Genomic DNA, 6,212 nt, shown 5'->3' on the forward strand with positions numbered 1-6,212 from the left:
TACACTGCTTCTGCTCTGGCCAGCCCTATTTTCATGGATAAAAGTTTTGACTCTGTCACGCTACTGCCTTTTAGCAACATTAAATTCAAATCATCAGCAACAAGACAGTGTAGAACAGACTTGTACCTGGGCAAACGGGGTGCAACACTTGGTGCGGTTTCCACTGGACTGGAGGGATGGATAAGAGGTCAGAAAATATCATAATGCCAATCTAGAATTCCATGGTATGCCCACACCTTGGATATTGCTTGCAGTTCTGGTCGCCTCATCTCAAAAAAGTTATTTTAGACTTGGAAAAGGTACAGAGAAGGGCAACAAAAATGATTAAGGGTAAGGAACAGCTTCCATATGAGGAGAGATTAAAAAGACTCAGCTTGGAAAGAGATGACTAATAGAGGATATGATAGAGGTCTGTAAAATCATGACTAGTGTGGAGCAAGTGAATAAGGAAGTGTTATTTGCTCTTTTACATAACAGAAGTTGAAATGAAATTAATAGGTAGCAGGTTGAAAACAAACAAAAGGAAGTATTTCTTCACACAAAGCATAGACAATCTGGGGAACATGTTGCCAGGGTGGTTGTGAAGGCCAAAACTATAACAGGGTTCAAAAAAGAACGAGACAAGTTCCTGGAGGATAGGTCCATCAATGGCTATTAGCCAACATAGGGACACAGCCCCATACTCTGGGTGTCCCCAGCTTCTGACTGCCAGAAGCTGGGAGTAGGCGACAGCAAGATGGATCATTCGATGATTGCGTGCTCTGTTCATTCCTACTGAAGCGCTTGGCATTGGTCACTGTCAGAAGACAGAACACTGGGCTAGATGGACCATTGGTCTGACCTGGTATGGCTGTTCTTACGTTCACTTGACTGGCATGAAAAGGGTAAATCACAAATGTAAGATTGACACCTAGAGAGTAAGATGATAGAAGGTCTCACGTAACTAATTCTCAGCAAAATTCTATATTTTGTATTCCTCGTCGTTCCAGGAGATGGAGTTAAGAAATGGAACGGTTAGGTCGAACATTAGGAAAAACTTTCCTAATGGTGAGAGGTCTGCCAGGCTGTGGAACAGTCCCCAAAGGGAAATGATGGAAGCCCCATTGCTTAAATCACTGAAAACTGGACAAAATACAGGAAAATATAGTGTAGGGAACAAATCTGCCCCAGGAGGAGGTGGATGAACCAGATGACCTCATAGATCTTTTCCATCTCTAATTTCTGTGATTCTAGGAATTCCCAAAGGGAAGAAAAAAGTGGTTTACAGACCATGAACAGCTGAGAGCAGAAATCTCAGACTGCTTAGTGGGTACTATGACCAGTGGTGCCTGGGGCAGCCCTCACTGTAAATGCCAAGGTCAGGGCAGGCTGCACAAGGGACAGTAGATACTCCCAAGACCGGTGGGTAACACTGAAGTTAAACTCCCCAACCAGTCACAAACTGTGCTTCTGATCCCCCACACGGGTTACGAAGAAGCAAAAAAGAAATCACACAGCCCCCACTTTATTGTGTTCCAGCTCTCTGGTTCCCAATCAGCACCTAGGTCCAGTACAGTGAGAAGTTATTTAAAAAACTCTGCTCACATATACAAAATGTTCTTCTGACCCCAAAGGGTCAGCCACATTACCAGGTCAGTATAGGTCTGGCTTTTACCCAAAATACCATGCTGCCAGCCAATCCTTTAGTATCTAAAACTAAAGGTTTATTATAAAGAAAGAAGAAAGAAGAGAGATGTTAAACGGTAAAACAGTCAGACATATACAAAGACTTCAAAGTCCACATATCAGGTTCCTAGCAGTAGTTGTGAGTTTGCTGGTTTAAAAGTCCCTCTGGATCACACCCACAGCTTGGATGGGTTATTCAGTCCTTTATTCAGAGCTTCTGTTTGTATCTAAGTTCCTCCAGAGGTAAGAAACAGGATTGAAGACAAAATGGAGAAGATGCAGCTGCCTTTTATAGTCTTTTGCCATGTGGCCTGTGCTTCCTTTGTTTCCAACACAAACTGCCCAGCACATGGCTTGGAGGCCTTAGAGTTCTGTCCATAGGCATGCCCCTGCATGCTTTGCTGAGTCACAAAGTGTATCTGCCTTCTCTCAGTGGGTCAATTGTATAGCTGTTGGTCCTTAATGGCTAGGCAGTGCTAATGCCAAACTCTCTGGGCGTGTCACCCAGAAGCATAGGCCAAATTTGAAATACAGACATACATATCTATAACCCAAAATACAAAGGTGATACACATATAAATGAGATGATCAGATCTGGCAAATTATAACATTTTTTCAGATATCTTACACGGCATATCTGGCATAACTCATTGCAATTTTACAGTATTGATATTCATATCCACAGGTGTCCCCCAGATTCCATACAGCATCACCAGTACTGTAATGTTGGATGGGTTGGGAGGAGTTGTAACAATGACAAGGTGATCACGCTTTGCTGTACTTCCAGCATATTTCAAATTCTCGCCCAACATTTCAAAGCACTTTACAGAAACCAGCCAATCCCAAGTGAAACTGCACCAGTGAGCTATTGCATAAGGCTTGATGTGCCCTCTCTGGGTGCTGAGAAACCGTGGACAAGAACGAGAAGAAAGAGTTATTCAGCCAGCCATCCTCTACTCCCAGTTAACTGGCAGCTGCCACACAGGGTACTCACACACACACACAAAAAAGGCCCTTAGAGCTAGGCTGTCAAACACAGCCCATCAAGGAGAACAACAACATAGCACATGGGTGGGACAGAGTCTTGTGTATAGGCAAGTGGGATCAATCATCAGAAGACACTGGTCCACAGGCAACTGGTGTTCACTGCAGACTTCTTCAGTCCCACCGGTGAAGCATCTTTCAGGCTTACAGAAGGGATTGCTTCCAGGTGCAGTCCAGGCAAGGTGTTCAAGCATTTTCAGAGGATTTTTTTTGACTAAATGCAAAAGCCCTCACCTGGATGCTGATTTGTGGATAGCATCTTGGTTGGAAACATAGCAAACACCCAAGGAAGGATATTAAAAAAAAAAAAAGGCCTTGGAGAGATCAGAGCAGTGGGAACTGGTGGAGGTTAGGGGAGAGTCATAAATCATCATGGGTAACAAAGAAAACAACAGGGAGATGTACTCAATTAGCTGCACTGGCTTGTTAAAGGGAGTTTACTTTCATGTGTCTCTAACACTGTCCTCATAGGGCGTATTCATACACCCAAGAACCGTAGTTGCCACGGAGAGGGTGTCCAACACCTAGAGGCACCGTCCGAGACCAGGCAGAAAAGGATGGGGAAAGGAAGCATTATCCCCATTTCCCATATGGGAAACTGAGCCACAGAAAGATGACATGACTTGACATTCAGCATGGCTTACGCCACGCAAACATCTTTGACCATGTGCCACGGACAACTCCCTAGGCAAGATTCTGTTACTGTTGGATACAAGGACCAAAGCCTCTATCATAAGTGAAGACAGACACTTGTCAGAAGAACTGTAAGTGTTAAGCAACCCCACAGCTCTTCTGACAGGGTATAGCAGATCCCAAATCTACAAGAGAGATGTCCACTGTCCTGGCTTGTCACAAGTCCATCATTTTGCTGGCTTTTAACTTGTAACTTCCATGGGCACAAATATCCACAGTGGTAACCTATTTCACTCCTTGAATCTACAATTAATAAAGGATATTTCAACATAATACTAACTTATTTCCTGTGACATCCACATGTTATCACTGAGGCCATCAGTTTAGCAGAATCCGAGAAAGGATTGGACATGAGAACATCCCCAGCTACCTTAACTAGGATAACAATTTTTAAAGAAAATATCCTTATGCTCCAGGGAATGAGGCAACCACTCATCGCTGGGGGGTCAGGAAGAAACTTCCCTGAGGGACAGGTTATTCCATAATTGTACATTATGGGGTTCCTTGTACTTTCCTCTGGAATACCTGGTGCTGGCCACTGTCAGCGACAAGATAGTAGGCTACATGGACAATTAGTCTCATCCAGAATAACAATTCAGGGCAGGCATAACACAGCCATCTACAAGATGCCTCCATGATTATCCTCCTTTTCCTGGATTCATCCACCATTATTGGGCGCACTCCTCAAGTGAACGTCAAGTAGGCAGCTGAGTTGAGAGTTACAGTAAAGACATCCACCACAGCCCTCTGCGTCTGCCTGGTTATTCATAACAAGGGCACTGCCCCCATACAAGAACTCTGGCCCCAATCACTTTTCCGTAATATGACAGGCACTTTGCGAAGAAGTCAGAGGTTCTGTTATCATTGTAGCATCAGCAGACAGACAACCTACTCGTTAAAACAAGGTATCGGCAGGGTGATGAATTCCGATTTCAGGATAATGATAGTCTCAGTGAGGTAAAACAGGCTTGTGGCTGTTCAGACCGTGTCTTAGTCTTACAAAATTGCCGCAGGCAAAACATGGTAAAAATAGGACACTATGTTGAGCTGAGGGACAGACAGCAGCAAGGTGAAGCAAAAGCTTTTGCTATGTTTCCATCAGTTTGCTATGTTTGCTATGTTTCCATCAGTAACAGAGGACCTTCCTGTTCATCTGAGCCTACCATAGACTCATGTCCCCATTTGCTTCCTCTGTGCTTATACCGCCAACTCCCATTCTCCCCACTCACACAGTAAAACCCTATTTATCTGAAAGTTCTGTGATCTGAGATGGTATCACGTTCCCCCCCGATCACAAACACCCCCTCATGAACAATTGACATTAAACACTTCTGGTCAACCCATGCATCTGAATTGATTTCATTCCTCCACTTCCTTTCTCTACCTCTGTTCTATTCAAATACTTTACATTTTGCTCCATTTGTGACCACAACGTTAAATAATTTTTAAGGGATAACCAGGAACACAGCTCAAAAACATTGTTGCCAAGTGAATAATTGCTAACAAATAATGTATTATGCCAAATTGTACATGTTTTTCTTTTCATTAGCAGATGGTGATATTCCTGAATCTGAAGTTATTCACAAAAGTTTCCCTCTGTGTCAATAACCATCTGTCACAGCCTGGCCCAGTCTCATTCTCTGGACAGACACTAGTCTTGGTTTGGATCCAACCACTGGATCCCACATGCTTCCAAGCCCCTGGCTCTGGGTAACAACTGATCGCCCTTCCTAGCTCTGGGTCCCTCAAGTGCATGGTCAGGTGCAGATGCTGTTCCTGACACTCTTTTTGGGGAGTGGGACCCTGCAGCCTGGATGCCGAGACCCTGAAACCAATGCCTCAGTCCTTCCAAGTCCCCCAGTTGCTTAAACACGTTTCCCCTTAGTCTGTCTGGCTGTGAGAGCTCTCGTTTCCTAGTTACAATGTGGTAGTAAATGAAGGAAACACAGGCTTAGCAAAGGAACTTCTCACACATATGTGCACACGCACACACATTGTACTCTTAAAGAAGCACAAGAGAATCACACGTCTATGGACACACAACAAACTCTTGAATACACTTTTCCTTAGGGTCCTCACAAAGTCAATGGCCCCGCTGGTAGCAAACCCATTGCAGATTAGTTGGTGGCCCCCTGATTTCTCTGTCACAGCTTCCCAGACACAGTCTCTCCACTAAGTGTGACGTTCCTACAACAAAATCCACGCTCAAAGGTGACATTCAAAATGGAGTTTGAAATATGTAGCATTTGCAAAACCAAAATGGATTCCATCAACGGACATAGACTTATCCCCCAAACTGTCAAGCAATTGTTTACAATACTTGATATTCAAGCTTCATGTGGCATTGGTTAGTTACATAGGTCACACGGTGTGGGTTTTGTTTGCTGGTTGGAAAACTCAGAACTAAAGCTGTGAATAGTGCAGCAAAATATATAATTAGAATTTTGCATTTATAGAATGGAGGATTCAAGCATAAAACTCACTTTCTTATTAATTTGTATTGCCATAGTGCCCCCCAGAGCCCCAGTCATGGCCTGGGACTTCATTGTGTTAGGCGCTGTACAAACACAGAACAAAGAGAAGGTCCCTGTTTTCAAAAGCTTACAATTTATGTATAAGACAAGAGACAACAGACAGATAGGAGAGCACAAAGAAACAATACTGGCTAGAAGGACTGGCAGTGGTCTCAGCACACCTGCTGCCTAACCAGTCACAAAACAGGATTCACACTAGGAATTCCCCTCGCATATTCCCAGGAAATGAACATCAAAAGCTCGCGAATGCAGCTGAATCTAAATTCGTTTTAGAAC

Source organism: Lepidochelys olivacea (genome assembly GCF_965140295.1).
Source record: "Lepidochelys olivacea isolate rLepOli2 genome assembly, chromosome: 22".
NCBI lineage: Eukaryota > Metazoa > Chordata > Testudines > Cheloniidae > Lepidochelys > Lepidochelys olivacea.